The sequence below is a fragment of the Schistocerca gregaria genome, chromosome 7 (assembly GCF_023897955.1).
Source record: "Schistocerca gregaria isolate iqSchGreg1 chromosome 7, iqSchGreg1.2, whole genome shotgun sequence".
Lineage (NCBI taxonomy): Eukaryota > Metazoa > Arthropoda > Insecta > Orthoptera > Acrididae > Schistocerca > Schistocerca gregaria.
Window position 1 is genome coordinate 108,385,505 of NC_064926.1, and position 16,649 is coordinate 108,402,153.

At 50.7% G+C, this 16,649-nt stretch overlaps 9 non-coding genes across 9 annotated transcripts; all 9 read right to left on the reverse strand.

Annotated features, from left to right (window-relative positions):
* Nucleotides 1-380: 380 nt before the first annotated feature.
* Trnal-uaa (transfer RNA leucine (anticodon UAA)) lies at nt 381-464 on the reverse strand. Its single transcript has one exon. It is a non-coding gene; the product is annotated as a tRNA-Leu (tRNA).
* A 1,765-nt stretch (nt 465-2,229) lies between these two features.
* On the reverse strand, nt 2,230-2,313 carry Trnal-uaa (transfer RNA leucine (anticodon UAA)). Its single transcript has one exon. It is a non-coding gene; the product is annotated as a tRNA-Leu (tRNA).
* A 1,765-nt stretch (nt 2,314-4,078) lies between these two features.
* Nucleotides 4,079-4,162, reverse strand: Trnal-uaa (transfer RNA leucine (anticodon UAA)). Its single transcript has one exon. It is a non-coding gene; the product is annotated as a tRNA-Leu (tRNA).
* A 1,765-nt stretch (nt 4,163-5,927) lies between these two features.
* On the reverse strand, nt 5,928-6,011 carry Trnal-uaa (transfer RNA leucine (anticodon UAA)). The gene has a single exon. It is a non-coding gene; the product is annotated as a tRNA-Leu (tRNA).
* A 1,765-nt stretch (nt 6,012-7,776) lies between these two features.
* On the reverse strand, nt 7,777-7,860 carry Trnal-uaa (transfer RNA leucine (anticodon UAA)). Its single transcript has one exon. It is a non-coding gene; the product is annotated as a tRNA-Leu (tRNA).
* A 1,765-nt stretch (nt 7,861-9,625) lies between these two features.
* Nucleotides 9,626-9,709, reverse strand: Trnal-uaa (transfer RNA leucine (anticodon UAA)). The gene has a single exon. It is a non-coding gene; the product is annotated as a tRNA-Leu (tRNA).
* Nucleotides 9,710-11,474: 1,765 nt separating this feature from the next.
* Trnal-uaa (transfer RNA leucine (anticodon UAA)) lies at nt 11,475-11,558 on the reverse strand. The gene has a single exon. It is a non-coding gene; the product is annotated as a tRNA-Leu (tRNA).
* A 1,765-nt stretch (nt 11,559-13,323) lies between these two features.
* Trnal-uaa (transfer RNA leucine (anticodon UAA)) lies at nt 13,324-13,407 on the reverse strand. Its single transcript has one exon. It is a non-coding gene; the product is annotated as a tRNA-Leu (tRNA).
* Nucleotides 13,408-15,172: 1,765 nt separating this feature from the next.
* Trnal-uaa (transfer RNA leucine (anticodon UAA)) lies at nt 15,173-15,256 on the reverse strand. Its single transcript has one exon. It is a non-coding gene; the product is annotated as a tRNA-Leu (tRNA).
* Nucleotides 15,257-16,649: the final 1,393 nt, after the last annotated feature.

The following is a 16,649-nucleotide window of genomic DNA, read 5'->3' on the forward strand; positions in this document are numbered from 1 at the left end:
GTCTAACTTGGTGAGCTTATTGCCCGCGCAATACGGCCGCTTCAGGACTCCACTACCCCAACCGCCGTTTCATCTATCTTTATTAAGGCCCTGCCATTCATTGAACCACGTACGTGTCACTGTTGACTCATTTTCGCCTGTCGCTTCGAGCCCAGAGCCACAACACAACGACCACGGAAACGTCCGTGAGAAGAGCTAAAACTCGACACAGGAAAAGTATGTTCCGCTATTTCTTTTTGACTGCTCAGCCTATGGGACGTGAGACGCCAGCACTGCTGCCACTGTCTTCCCTAGCAAAACCTCCATGGCGTGTTTCTGCGTAATTTACTTGTTCTACAACATGAATGGAGTAGGTTAGTTTCTGAATGATTAAAATGCATTGTCAGATGTGGGGTTCGAACCCACGCTCCCTTTCGGGAACCAGAGCTTAAATCTGGCGCCTTAGACCGCTCGGCCAATCTGACGTGTGAGACAACAGCCCCAGTGACTTCCGTCTCTAGCATTATCTCAAGAACCTGACTGCGAAATCTGTTTCTTTTTTCGGTAGGACGGAATTATGTCAGTCTTACAATATTTAAGGCGCAATGTCAGATGTGGCGTAGGAAACGCATCCCGCGCTCTTCCGTCGTATCCAGTTTGAACTGTAACCAGCACAACTGTATTTAGTAATAGGATAATTTCCACATTGACGCAAAAGAAAGCAGATATTAGCAAACGGCGTCTAAGGCCGTTTCCTAGCAACAGCCACGCTGTGCATTACGTACTCGTGGGAAGCCAATGAAATACTTCGTGTGAGGATCGAACTGTCACCTTCACTTTACAATACTTAGGCACTGCCCCGGCGGTACCGACGCATACGTACTGAAACGTCTTTGGATCGTCAGTGAGTACTTCATATTAGAAATTTCGTGTTGGCCCTGATGTGCATTAAAGGGCAGATTTCTTCAGTGGAAGTCAGTTCTGCGCCTAGTCACAGTATATCGCCCTAGCAGCACCAGGAAAACGGGTTCAGATGTGTTCGCCTTCCACTCGGCGTTGAGCGCCTACAGCGAGATAGCCTTCGTCCTCTGGCGCCAGGAGGGAAGGCGACACATCACGGCGCAAACAGCTTGTAGGGGAAGGCAGTGGTGGTGTGTCGGTCAGCGTGGTTGCTTCCCAAGTAGCTGATCCGGGTTCGAAACCCGGACACCACACGGAAGTTGTCTCCTTTACTCAGGAGAGTGTGTTCAACGCTACTTGATCTTCGAATTTCCGAACAGTTGTGGTACGAATGGTTTTCCTCCACCCCTCGTCTCGCTCCGCGAAGGCTAGTGCGGATTACGATTCACAGCATCGTGTGTCCTCATGTGTCGACTTGTCTCGACTTTGCTCGGCTGACGCGAAAGCTGACGCTTGCAAATGGCCGTATATGTAGAGGACTGGCGCTAGAAACGACTGGGAGACGCCAAATCGACAAACACACAACGGACTCTTTCATTTGACAGTGGCCGCAGGTTCGCCCCTGTGCGTACCGAGAAGCAAGAGAGGTGTCAGCGTGCTGGACCGCAGGATTTCCGCGCAGCAGACTCAAAAACTAAGGAAAAAGGCAAAACTGAAGAAACCAATAGCTCGCGGACTTCCTAGCTGGTCACCCACCTGAGTACTAACCACGCCCAACGCTGTCGAATTTCGGTGATCGGGCATGGACCCGTGTCTTTGGCGTGGCATACAAGTTGGCGAGAACGTCGCCAGACGGGCGGACGCCTTAGTCCTTGTACAGATCACTTGGGATTTGCCTTTTAGGGAAACAAAATGGAATAGCCCTTGGTGGGATCGAACCCACAGCCCCCTCGTTATTAGCATAATAACAGTCTAACTTGGTGAGCTTATTGCCCGCGCAATACGGCCGCTTCAGGACTCCACTACCCCAACCGCCGTTTCATCTATCTTTATTAAGGCCCTGCCATTCATTGAACCACGTACGTGTCACTGTTGACTCATTTTCGCCTGTCGCTTCGAGCCCAGAGCCACAACACAACGACCACGGAAACGTCCGTGAGAAGAGCTAAAACTCGACACAGGAAAAGTATGTTCCGCTATTTCTTTTTGACTGCTCAGCCTATGGGACGTGAGACGCCAGCACTGCTGCCACTGTCTTCCCTAGCAAAACCTCCATGGCGTGTTTCTGCGTAATTTACTTGTTCTACAACATGAATGGAGTAGGTTAGTTTCTGAATGATTAAAATGCATTGTCAGATGTGGGGTTCGAACCCACGCTCCCTTTCGGGAACCAGAGCTTAAATCTGGCGCCTTAGACCGCTCGGCCAATCTGACGTGTGAGACAACAGCCCCAGTGACTTCCGTCTCTAGCATTATCTCAAGAACCTGACTGCGAAATCTGTTTCTTTTTTCGGTAGGACGGAATTATGTCAGTCTTACAATATTTAAGGCGCAATGTCAGATGTGGCGTAGGAAACGCATCCCGCGCTCTTCCGTCGTATCCAGTTTGAACTGTAACCAGCACAACTGTATTTAGTAATAGGATAATTTCCACATTGACGCAAAAGAAAGCAGATATTAGCAAACGGCATCTAAGGCCGTTTCCTAGCAACAGCCACGCTGTGCATTACGTACTCGTGGGAAGCCAATGAAATACTTCGTGTGAGGATCGAACTGTCACCTTCACTTTACAATACTTAGGCACTGCCCCGGCGGTACCGACGCATACGTACTGAAACGTCTTTGGATCGTCAGTGAGTACTTCATATTAGAAATTTCGTGTTGGCCCTGATGTGCATTAAAGGGCAGATTTCTTCAGTGGAAGTCAGTTCTGCGCCTAGTCACAGTATATCGCCCTAGCAGCACCAGGAAAACGGGTTCAGATGTGTTCGCCTTCCACTCGGCGTTGAGCGCCTACAGCGAGATAGCCTTCGTCCTCTGGCGCCAGGAGGGAAGGCGACACATCACGGCGCAAACAGCTTGTAGGGGAAGGCAGTGGTGGTGTGTCGGTCAGCGTGGTTCCTTCCCAAGTAGCTGATCCGGGTTCGAAACCCGGACACCACACGGAAGTTGTCTCCTTTACTCAGGAGAGTGTGTTCAACGCTACTTGATCTTCGAATTTCCGAACAGTTGTGGTACGAATGGTTTTCCTCCACCCCTCGTCTCGCTCCGCGAAGGCTAGTGCGGATTACGATTCACAGCATCGTGTGTCCTCATGTGTCGACTTGTCTCGACTTTGCTCGGCTGACGCGAAAGCTGACGCTTGCAAATGGCCGTATATGTAGAGGACTGGCGCTAGAAACGACTGGGAGACGCCAAATCGACAAACACACAACGGACTCTTTCATTTGACAGTGGCCGCAGGTTCGCCCCTGTGCGTACCGAGAAGCAAGAGAGGTGTCAGCGTGCTGGACCGCAGGATTTCCGCGCAGCAGACTCAAAAACTAAGGAAAAAGGCAAAACTGAAGAAACCAATAGCTCGCGGACTTCCTAGCTGGTCACCCACCTGAGTACTAACCACGCCCAACGCTGTCGAATTTCGGTGATCGGGCATGGACCCGTGTCTTTGGCGTGGCATACAAGTTGGCGAGAACGTCGCCAGACGGGCGGACGCCTTAGTCCTTGTACAGATCACTTGGGATTTGCCTTTTAGGGAAACAAAATGGAATAGCCCTTGTTGGGATCGAACCCACAGCCCCCTCGTTATTAGCATAATAACAGTCTAACTTGGTGAGCTTATTGCCCGCGCAATACGGCCGCTTCAGGACTCCACTACCCCAACCGCCGTTTCATCTATCTTTATTAAGGCCCTGCCATTCATTGAACCACGTACGTGTCACTGTTGACTCATTTTCGCCTGTCGCTTCGAGCCCAGAGCCACAACACAACGACCACGGAAACGTCCGTGAGAAGAGCTAAAACTCGACACAGGAAAAGTATGTTCCGCTATTTCTTTTTGACTGCTCAGCCTATGGGACGTGAGACGCCAGCACTGCTGCCACTGTCTTCCCTAGCAAAACCTCCATGGCGTGTTTCTGCGTAATTTACTTGTTCTACAACATGAATGGAGTAGGTTAGTTTCTGAATGATTAAAATGCATTGTCAGATGTGGGGTTCGAACCCACGCTCCCTTTCGGGAACCAGAGCTTAAATCTGGCGCCTTAGACCGCTCGGCCAATCTGACGTGTGAGACAACAGCCCCAGTGACTTCCGTCTCTAGCATTATCTCAAGAACCTGACTGCGAAATCTGTTTCTTTTTTCGGTAGGACGGAATTATGTCAGTCTTACAATATTTAAGGCGCAATGTCAGATGTGGCGTAGGAAACGCATCCCGCGCTCTTCCGTCGTATCCAGTTTGAACTGTAACCAGCACAACTGTATTTAGTAATAGGATAATTTCCACATTGACGCAAAAGAAAGCAGATATTAGCAAACGGCATCTAAGGCCGTTTCCTAGCAACAGCCACGCTGTGCATTACGTACTCGTGGGAAGCCAATGAAATACTTCGTGTGAGGATCGAACTGTCACCTTCACTTTACAATACTTAGGCACTGCCCCGGCGGTACCGACGCATACGTACTGAAACGTCTTTGGATCGTCAGTGAGTACTTCATATTAGAAATTTCGTGTTGGCCCTGATGTGCATTAAAGGGCAGATTTCTTCAGTGGAAGTCAGTTCTGCGCCTAGTCACAGTATATCGCCCTAGCAGCACCAGGAAAACGGGTTCAGATGTGTTCGCCTTCCACTCGGCGTTGAGCGCCTACAGCGAGATAGCCTTCGTCCTCTGGCGCCAGGAGGGAAGGCGACACATCACGGCGCAAACAGCTTGTAGGGGAAGGCAGTGGTGGTGTGTCGGTCAGCGTGGTTGCTTCCCAAGTAGCTGATCCGGGTTCGAAACCCGGACACCACACGGAAGTTGTCTCCTTTACTCAGGAGAGTGTGTTCAACGCTACTTGATCTTCGAATTTCCGAACAGTTGTGGTACGAATGGTTTTCCTCCACCCCTCGTCTCGCTCCGCGAAGGCTAGTGCGGATTACGATTCACAGCATCGTGTGTCCTCATGTGTCGACTTGTCTCGACTTTGCTCGGCTGACGCGAAAGCTGACGCTTGCAAATGGCCGTATATGTAGAGGACTGGCGCTAGAAACGACTGGGAGACGCCAAATCGACAAACACACAACGGACTCTTTCATTTGACAGTGGCCGCAGGTTCGCCCCTGTGCGTACCGAGAAGCAAGAGAGGTGTCAGCGTGCTGGACCGCAGGATTTCCGCGCAGCAGACTCAAAAACTAAGGAAAAAGGCAAAACTGAAGAAACCAATAGCTCGCGGACTTCCTAGCTGGTCACCCACCTGAGTACTAACCACGCCCAACGCTGTCGAATTTCGGTGATCGGGCATGGACCCGTGTCTTTGGCGTGGCATACAAGTTGGCGAGAACGTCGCCAGACGGGCGGACGCCTTAGTCCTTGTACAGATCACTTGGGATTTGCCTTTTAGGGAAACAAAATGGAATAGCCCTTGGTGGGATCGAACCCACAGCCCCCTCGTTATTAGCATAATAACAGTCTAACTTGGTGAGCTTATTGCCCGCGCAATACGGCCGCTTCAGGACTCCACTACCCCAACCGCCGTTTCATCTATCTTTATTAAGGCCCTGCCATTCATTGAACCACGTACGTGTCACTGTTGACTCATTTTCGCCTGTCGCTTCGAGCCCAGAGCCACAACACAACGACCACGGAAACGTCCGTGAGAAGAGCTAAAACTCGACACAGGAAAAGTATGTTCCGCTATTTCTTTTTGACTGCTCAGCCTATGGGACGTGAGACGCCAGCACTGCTGCCACTGTCTTCCCTAGCAAAACCTCCATGGCGTGTTTCTGCGTAATTTACTTGTTCTACAACATGAATGGAGTAGGTTAGTTTCTGAATGATTAAAATGCATTGTCAGATGTGGGGTTCGAACCCACGCTCCCTTTCGGGAACCAGAGCTTAAATCTGGCGCCTTAGACCGCTCGGCCAATCTGACGTGTGAGACAACAGCCCCAGTGACTTCCGTCTCTAGCATTATCTCAAGAACCTGACTGCGAAATCTGTTTCTTTTTTCGGTAGGACGGAATTATGTCAGTCTTACAATATTTAAGGCGCAATGTCAGATGTGGCGTAGGAAACGCATCCCGCGCTCTTCCGTCGTATCCAGTTTGAACTGTAACCAGCACAACTGTATTTAGTAATAGGATAATTTCCACATTGACGCAAAAGAAAGCAGATATTAGCAAACGGCATCTAAGGCCGTTTCCTAGCAACAGCCACGCTGTGCATTACGTACTCGTGGGAAGCCAATGAAATACTTCGTGTGAGGATCGAACTGTCACCTTCACTTTACAATACTTAGGCACTGCCCCGGCGGTACCGACGCATACGTACTGAAACGTCTTTGGATCGTCAGTGAGTACTTCATATTAGAAATTTCGTGTTGGCCCTGATGTGCATTAAAGGGCAGATTTCTTCAGTGGAAGTCAGTTCTGCGCCTAGTCACAGTATATCGCCCTAGCAGCACCAGGAAAACGGGTTCAGATGTGTTCGCCTTCCACTCGGCGTTGAGCGCCTACAGCGAGATAGCCTTCGTCCTCTGGCGCCAGGAGGGAAGGCGACACATCACGGCGCAAACAGCTTGTAGGGGAAGGCAGTGGTGGTGTGTCGGTCAGCGTGGTTCCTTCCCAAGTAGCTGATCCGGGTTCGAAACCCGGACACCACACGGAAGTTGTCTCCTTTACTCAGGAGAGTGTGTTCAACGCTACTTGATCTTCGAATTTCCGAACAGTTGTGGTACGAATGGTTTTCCTCCACCCCTCGTCTCGCTCCGCGAAGGCTAGTGCGGATTACGATTCACAGCATCGTGTGTCCTCATGTGTCGACTTGTCTCGACTTTGCTCGGCTGACGCGAAAGCTGACGCTTGCAAATGGCCGTATATGTAGAGGACTGGCGCTAGAAACGACTGGGAGACGCCAAATCGACAAACACACAACGGACTCTTTCATTTGACAGTGGCCGCAGGTTCGCCCCTGTGCGTACCGAGAAGCAAGAGAGGTGTCAGCGTGCTGGACCGCAGGATTTCCGCGCAGCAGACTCAAAAACTAAGGAAAAAGGCAAAACTGAAGAAACCAATAGCTCGCGGACTTCCTAGCTGGTCACCCACCTGAGTACTAACCACGCCCAACGCTGTCGAATTTCGGTGATCGGGCATGGACCCGTGTCTTTGGCGTGGCATACAAGTTGGCGAGAACGTCGCCAGACGGGCGGACGCCTTAGTCCTTGTACAGATCACTTGGGATTTGCCTTTTAGGGAAACAAAATGGAATAGCCCTTGGTGGGATCGAACCCACAGCCCCCTCGTTATTAGCATAATAACAGTCTAACTTGGTGAGCTTATTGCCCGCGCAATACGGCCGCTTCAGGACTCCACTACCCCAACCGCCGTTTCATCTATCTTTATTAAGGCCCTGCCATTCATTGAACCACGTACGTGTCACTGTTGACTCATTTTCGCCTGTCGCTTCGAGCCCAGAGCCACAACACAACGACCACGGAAACGTCCGTGAGAAGAGCTAAAACTCGACACAGGAAAAGTATGTTCCGCTATTTCTTTTTGACTGCTCAGCCTATGGGACGTGAGACGCCAGCACTGCTGCCACTGTCTTCCCTAGCAAAACCTCCATGGCGTGTTTCTGCGTAATTTACTTGTTCTACAACATGAATGGAGTAGGTTAGTTTCTGAATGATTAAAATGCATTGTCAGATGTGGGGTTCGAACCCACGCTCCCTTTCGGGAACCAGAGCTTAAATCTGGCGCCTTAGACCGCTCGGCCAATCTGACGTGTGAGACAACAGCCCCAGTGACTTCCGTCTCTAGCATTATCTCAAGAACCTGACTGCGAAATCTGTTTCTTTTTTCGGTAGGACGGAATTATGTCAGTCTTACAATATTTAAGGCGCAATGTCAGATGTGGCGTAGGAAACGCATCCCGCGCTCTTCCGTCGTATCCAGTTTGAACTGTAACCAGCACAACTGTATTTAGTAATAGGATAATTTCCACATTGACGCAAAAGAAAGCAGATATTAGCAAACGGCATCTAAGGCCGTTTCCTAGCAACAGCCACGCTGTGCATTACGTACTCGTGGGAAGCCAATGAAATACTTCGTGTGAGGATCGAACTGTCACCTTCACTTTACAATACTTAGGCACTGCCCCGGCGGTACCGACGCATACGTACTGAAACGTCTTTGGATCGTCAGTGAGTACTTCATATTAGAAATTTCGTGTTGGCCCTGATGTGCATTAAAGGGCAGATTTCTTCAGTGGAAGTCAGTTCTGCGCCTAGTCACAGTATATCGCCCTAGCAGCACCAGGAAAACGGGTTCAGATGTGTTCGCCTTCCACTCGGCGTTGAGCGCCTACAGCGAGATAGCCTTCGTCCTCTGGCGCCAGGAGGGAAGGCGACACATCACGGCGCAAACAGCTTGTAGGGGAAGGCAGTGGTGGTGTGTCGGTCAGCGTGGTTGCTTCCCAAGTAGCTGATCCGGGTTCGAAACCCGGACACCACACGGAAGTTGTCTCCTTTACTCAGGAGAGTGTGTTCAACGCTACTTGATCTTCGAATTTCCGAACAGTTGTGGTACGAATGGTTTTCCTCCACCCCTCGTCTCGCTCCGCGAAGGCTAGTGCGGATTACGATTCACAGCATCGTGTGTCCTCATGTGTCGACTTGTCTCGACTTTGCTCGGCTGACGCGAAAGCTGACGCTTGCAAATGGCCGTATATGTAGAGGACTGGCGCTAGAAACGACTGGGAGACGCCAAATCGACAAACACACAACGGACTCTTTCATTTGACAGTGGCCGCAGGTTCGCCCCTGTGCGTACCGAGAAGCAAGAGAGGTGTCAGCGTGCTGGACCGCAGGATTTCCGCGCAGCAGACTCAAAAACTAAGGAAAAAGGCAAAACTGAAGAAACCAATAGCTCGCGGACTTCCTAGCTGGTCACCCACCTGAGTACTAACCACGCCCAACGCTGTCGAATTTCGGTGATCGGGCATGGACCCGTGTCTTTGGCGTGGCATACAAGTTGGCGAGAACGTCGCCAGACGGGCGGACGCCTTAGTCCTTGTACAGATCACTTGGGATTTGCCTTTTAGGGAAACAAAATGGAATAGCCCTTGGTGGGATCGAACCCACAGCCCCCTCGTTATTAGCATAATAACAGTCTAACTTGGTGAGCTTATTGCCCGCGCAATACGGCCGCTTCAGGACTCCACTACCCCAACCGCCGTTTCATCTATCTTTATTAAGGCCCTGCCATTCATTGAACCACGTACGTGTCACTGTTGACTCATTTTCGCCTGTCGCTTCGAGCCCAGAGCCACAACACAACGACCACGGAAACGTCCGTGAGAAGAGCTAAAACTCGACACAGTAAAAGTATGTTCCGCTATTTCTTTTTGACTGCTCAGCCTATGGGACGTGAGACGCCAGCACTGCTGCCACTGTCTTCCCTAGCAAAACCTCCATGGCGTGTTTCTGCGTAATTTACTTGTTCTACAACATGAATGGAGTAGGTTAGTTTCTGAATGATTAAAATGCATTGTCAGATGTGGGGTTCGAACCCACGCTCCCTTTCGGGAACCAGAGCTTAAATCTGGCGCCTTAGACCGCTCGGCCAATCTGACGTGTGAGACGACAGCCCCAGTGACTTCCGTCTCTAGCATTATCTCAAGAACCTGACTGCGAAATCTGTTTCTTTTTTCGGTAGGACGGAATTATGTCAGTCTTACAATATTTAAGGCGCAATGTCAGATGTGGCGTAGGAAACGCATCCCGCGCTCTTCCGTCGTATCCAGTTTGAACTGTAACCAGCACAACTGTATTTAGTAATAGGATAATTTCCACATTGACGCAAAAGAAAGCAGATATTAGCAAACGGCATCTAAGGCCGTTTCCTAGCAACAGCCACGCTGTGCATTACGTACTCGTGGGAAGCCAATGAAATACTTCGTGTGAGGATCGAACTGTCACCTTCACTTTACAATACTTAGGCACTGCCCCGGCGGTACCGACGCATACGTACTGAAACGTCTTTGGATCGTCAGTGAGTACTTCATATTAGAAATTTCGTGTTGGCCCTGATGTGCATTAAAGGGCAGATTTCTTCAGTGGAAGTCAGTTCTGCGCCTAGTCACAGTATATCGCCCTAGCAGCACCAGGAAAACGGGTTCAGATGTGTTCGCCTTCCACTCGGCGTTGAGCGCCTACAGCGAGATAGCCTTCGTCCTCTGGCGCCAGGAGGGAAGGCGACACATCACGGCGCAAACAGCTTGTAGGGGAAGGCAGTGGTGGTGTGTCGGTCAGCGTGGTTGCTTCCCAAGTAGCTGATCCGGGTTCGAAACCCGGACACCACACGGAAGTTGTCTCCTTTACTCAGGAGAGTGTGTTCAACGCTACTTGATCTTCGAATTTCCGAACAGTTGTGGTACGAATGGTTTTCCTCCACCCCTCGTCTCGCTCCGCGAAGGCTAGTGCGGATTACGATTCACAGCATCGTGTGTCCTCATGTGTCGACTTGTCTCGACTTTGCTCGGCTGACGCGAAAGCTGACGCTTGCAAATGGCCGTATATGTAGAGGACTGGCGCTAGAAACGACTGGGAGACGCCAAATCGACAAACACACAACGGACTCTTTCATTTGACAGTGGCCGCAGGTTCGCCCCTGTGCGTACCGAGAAGCAAGAGAGGTGTCAGCGTGCTGGACCGCAGGATTTCCGCGCAGCAGACTCAAAAACTAAGGAAAAAGGCAAAACTGAAGAAACCAATAGCTCGCGGACTTCCTAGCTGGTCACCCACCTGAGTACTAACCACGCCCAACGCTGTCGAATTTCGGTGATCGGGCATGGACCCGTGTCTTTGGCGTGGCATACAAGTTGGCGAGAACGTCGCCAGACGGGCGGACGCCTTAGTCCTTGTACAGATCACTTGGGATTTGCCTTTTAGGGAAACAAAATGGAATAGCCCTTGGTGGGATCGAACCCACAGCCCCCTCGTTATTAGCATAATAACAGTCTAACTTGGTGAGCTTATTGCCCGCGCAATACGGCCGCTTCAGGACTCCACTACCCCAACCGCCGTTTCATCTATCTTTATTAAGGCCCTGCCATTCATTGAACCACGTACGTGTCACTGTTGACTCATTTTCGCCTGTCGCTTCGAGCCCAGAGCCACAACACAACGACCACGGAAACGTCCGTGAGAAGAGCTAAAACTCGACACAGGAAAAGTATGTTCCGCTATTTCTTTTTGACTGCTCAGCCTATGGGACGTGAGACGCCAGCACTGCTGCCACTGTCTTCCCTAGCAAAACCTCCATGGCGTGTTTCTGCGTAATTTACTTGTTCTACAACATGAATGGAGTAGGTTAGTTTCTGAATGATTAAAATGCATTGTCAGATGTGGGGTTCGAACCCACGCTCCCTTTCGGGAACCAGAGCTTAAATCTGGCGCCTTAGACCGCTCGGCCAATCTGACGTGTGAGACAACAGCCCCAGTGACTTCCGTCTCTAGCATTATCTCAAGAACCTGACTGCGAAATCTGTTTCTTTTTTCGGTAGGACGGAATTATGTCAGTCTTACAATATTTAAGGCGCAATGTCAGATGTGGCGTAGGAAACGCATCCCGCGCTCTTCCGTCGTATCCAGTTTGAACTGTAACCAGCACAACTGTATTTAGTAATAGGATAATTTCCACATTGACGCAAAAGAAAGCAGATATTAGCAAACGGCATCTAAGGCCGTTTCCTAGCAACAGCCACGCTGTGCATTACGTACTCGTGGGAAGCCAATGAAATACTTCGTGTGAGGATCGAACTGTCACCTTCACTTTACAATACTTAGGCACTGCCCCGGCGGTACCGACGCATACGTACTGAAACGTCTTTGGATCGTCAGTGAGTACTTCATATTAGAAATTTCGTGTTGGCCCTGATGTGCATTAAAGGGCAGATTTCTTCAGTGGAAGTCAGTTCTGCGCCTAGTCACAGTATATCGCCCTAGCAGCACCAGGAAAACGGGTTCAGATGTGTTCGCCTTCCACTCGGCGTTGAGCGCCTACAGCGAGATAGCCTTCGTCCTCTGGCGCCAGGAGGGAAGGCGACACATCACGGCGCAAACAGCTTGTAGGGGAAGGCAGTGGTGGTGTGTCGGTCAGCGTGGTTGCTTCCCAAGTAGCTGATCCGGGTTCGAAACCCGGACACCACACGGAAGTTGTCTCCTTTACTCAGGAGAGTGTGTTCAACGCTACTTGATCTTCGAATTTCCGAACAGTTGTGGTACGAATGGTTTTCCTCCACCCCTCGTCTCGCTCCGCGAAGGCTAGTGCGGATTACGATTCACAGCATCGTGTGTCCTCATGTGTCGACTTGTCTCGACTTTGCTCGGCTGACGCGAAAGCTGACGCTTGCAAATGGCCGTATATGTAGAGGACTGGCGCTAGAAACGACTGGGAGACGCCAAATCGACAAACACACAACGGACTCTTTCATTTGACAGTGGCCGCAGGTTCGCCCCTGTGCGTACCGAGAAGCAAGAGAGGTGTCAGCGTGCTGGACCGCAGGATTTCCGCGCAGCAGACTCAAAAACTAAGGAAAAAGGCAAAACTGAAGAAACCAATAGCTCGCGGACTTCCTAGCTGGTCACCCACCTGAGTACTAACCACGCCCAACGCTGTCGAATTTCGGTGATCGGGCATGGACCCGTGTCTTTGGCGTGGCATACAAGTTGGCGAGAACGTCGCCAGACGGGCGGACGCCTTAGTCCTTGTACAGATCACTTGGGATTTGCCTTTTAGGGAAACAAAATGGAATAGCCCTTGGTGGGATCGAACCCACAGCCCCCTCGTTATTAGCATAATAACAGTCTAACTTGGTGAGCTTATTGCCCGCGCAATACGGCCGCTTCAGGACTCCACTACCCCAACCGCCGTTTCATCTATCTTTATTAAGGCCCTGCCATTCATTGAACCACGTACGTGTCACTGTTGACTCATTTTCGCCTGTCGCTTCGAGCCCAGAGCCACAACACAACGACCACGGAAACGTCCGTGAGAAGAGCTAAAACTCGACACAGGAAAAGTATGTTCCGCTATTTCTTTTTGACTGCTCAGCCTATGGGACGTGAGACGCCAGCACTGCTGCCACTGTCTTCCCTAGCAAAACCTCCATGGCGTGTTTCTGCGTAATTTACTTGTTCTACAACATGAATGGAGTAGGTTAGTTTCTGAATGATTAAAATGCATTGTCAGATGTGGGGTTCGAACCCACGCTCCCTTTCGGGAACCAGAGCTTAAATCTGGCGCCTTAGACCGCTCGGCCAATCTGACGTGTGAGACAACAGCCCCAGTGACTTCCGTCTCTAGCATTATCTCAAGAACCTGACTGCGAAATCTGTTTCTTTTTTCGGTAGGACGGAATTATGTCAGTCTTACAATATTTAAGGCGCAATGTCAGATGTGGCGTAGGAAACGCATCCCGCGCTCTTCCGTCGTATCCAGTTTGAACTGTAACCAGCACAACTGTATTTAGTAATAGGATAATTTCCACATTGACGCAAAAGAAAGCAGATATTAGCAAACGGCATCTAAGGCCGTTTCCTAGCAACAGCCACGCTGTGCATTACGTACTCGTGGGAAGCCAATGAAATACTTCGTGTGAGGATCGAACTGTCACCTTCACTTTACAATACTTAGGCACTGCCCCGGCGGTACCGACGCATACGTACTGAAACGTCTTTGGATCGTCAGTGAGTACTTCATATTAGAAATTTCGTGTTGGCCCTGATGTGCATTAAAGGGCAGATTTCTTCAGTGGAAGTCAGTTCTGCGCCTAGTCACAGTATATCGCCCTAGCAGCACCAGGAAAACGGGTTCAGATGTGTTCGCCTTCCACTCGGCGTTGAGCGCCTACAGCGAGATAGCCTTCGTCCTCTGGCGCCAGGAGGGAAGGCGACACATCACGGCGCAAACAGCTTGTAGGGGAAGGCAGTGGTGGTGTGTCGGTCAGCGTGGTTGCTTCCCAAGTAGCTGATCCGGGTTCGAAACCCGGACACCACACGGAAGTTGTCTCCTTTACTCAGGAGAGTGTGTTCAACGCTACTTGATCTTCGAATTTCCGAACAGTTGTGGTACGAATGGTTTTCCTCCACCCCTCGTCTCGCTCCGCGAAGGCTAGTGCGGATTACGATTCACAGCATCGTGTGTCCTCATGTGTCGACTTGTCTCGACTTTGCTCGGCTGACGCGAAAGCTGACGCTTGCAAATGGCCGTATATGTAGAGGACTGGCGCTAGAAACGACTGGGAGACGCCAAATCGACAAACACACAACGGACTCTTTCATTTGACAGTGGCCGCAGGTTCGCCCCTGTGCGTACCGAGAAGCAAGAGAGGTGTCAGCGTGCTGGACCGCAGGATTTCCGCGCAGCAGACTCAAAAACTAAGGAAAAAGGCAAAACTGAAGAAACCAATAGCTCGCGGACTTCCTAGCTGGTCACCCACCTGAGTACTAACCACGCCCAACGCTGTCGAATTTCGGTGATCGGGCATGGACCCGTGTCTTTGGCGTGGCATACAAGTTGGCGAGAACGTCGCCAGACGGGCGGACGCCTTAGTCCTTGTACAGATCACTTGGGATTTGCCTTTTAGGGAAACAAAATGGAATAGCCCTTGGTGGGATCGAACCCACAGCCCCCTCGTTATTAGCATAATAACAGTCTAACTTGGTGAGCTTATTGCCCGCGCAATACGGCCGCTTCAGGACTCCACTACCCCAACCGCCGTTTCATCTATCTTTATTAAGGCCCTGCCATTCATTGAACCACGTACGTGTCACTGTTGACTCATTTTCGCCTGTCGCTTCGAGCCCAGAGCCACAACACAACGACCACGGAAACGTCCGTGAGAAGAGCTAAAACTCGACACAGTAAAAGTATGTTCCGCTATTTCTTTTTGACTGCTCAGCCTATGGGACGTGAGACGCCAGCACTGCTGCCACTGTCTTCCCTAGCAAAACCTCCATGGCGTGTTTCTGCGTAATTTACTTGTTCTACAACATGAATGGAGTAGGTTAGTTTCTGAATGATTAAAATGCATTGTCAGATGTGGGGTTCGAACCCACGCTCCCTTTCGGGAACCAGAGCTTAAATCTGGCGCCTTAGACCGCTCGGCCAATCTGACGTGTGAGACGACAGCCCCAGTGACTTCCGTCTCTAGCATTATCTCAAGAACCTGACTGCGAAATCTGTTTCTTTTTTCGGTAGGACGGAATTATGTCAGTCTTACAATATTTAAGGCGCAATGTCAGATGTGGCGTAGGAAACGCATCCCGCGCTCTTCCGTCGTATCCAGTTTGAACTGTAACCAGCACAACTGTATTTAGTAATAGGATAATTTCCACATTGACGCAAAAGAAAGCAGATATTAGCAAACGGCATCTAAGGCCGTTTCCTAGCAACAGCCACGCTGTGCATTACGTACTCGTGGGAAGCCAATGAAATACTTCGTGTGAGGATCGAACTGTCACCTTCACTTTACAATACTTAGGCACTGCCCCGGCGGTACCGACGCATACGTACTGAAACGTCTTTGGATCGTCAGTGAGTACTTCATATTAGAAATTTCGTGTTGGCCCTGATGTGCATTAAAGGGCAGATTTCTTCAGTGGATGTCAGTTCTGCGCCTAGTCACAGTATATCGCCCTAGCAGCACCAGGAAAACGGGTTCAGATGTGTTCGCCTTCCACTCGGCGTTGAGCGCCTACAGCGAGATAGCCTTCGTCCTCTGGCGCCAGGAGGGAAGGCGACACATCACGGCGCAAACAGCTTGTAGGGGAAGGCAGTGGTGGTGTGTCGGTCAGCGTGGTTGCTTCCCAAGTAGCTGATCCGGGTTCGAAACCCGGACACCACACGGAAGTTGTCTCCTTTACTCAGGAGAGTGTGTTCAACGCTACTTGATCTTCGAATTTCCGAACAGTTGTGGTACGAATGGTTTTCCTCCACCCCTCGTCTCGCTCCGCGAAGGCTAGTGCGGATTACGATTCACAGCATCGTGTGTCCTCATGTGTCGACTTGTCTCGACTTTGCTCGGCTGACGCGAAAGCTGACGCTTGCAAATGGCCGTATATGTAGAGGACTGGCGCTAGAAACGACTGGGAGACGCCAAATCGACAAACACACAACGGACTCTTTCATTTGACAGTGGCCGCAGGTTCGCCCCTGTGCGTACCGAGAAGCAAGAGAGGTGTCAGCGTGCTGGACCGCAGGATTTCCGCGCAGCAGACTCAAAAACTAAGGAAAAAGGCAAAACTGAAGAAACCAATAGCTCGCGGACTTCCTAGCTGGTCACCCACCTGAGTACTAACCACGCCCAACGCTGTCGAATTTCGGTGATCGGGCATGGACCCGTGTCTTTGGCGTGGCATACAAGTTGGCGAGAACGTCGCCAGACGGGCGGACGCCTTAGTCCTTGTACAGATCACTTGGGATTTGCCTTTTAGGGAAACAAAATGGAATAGCCCTTGGTGGGATCGAACCCACAGCCCCCTCGTTATTAGCATAATAACAGTCTAACT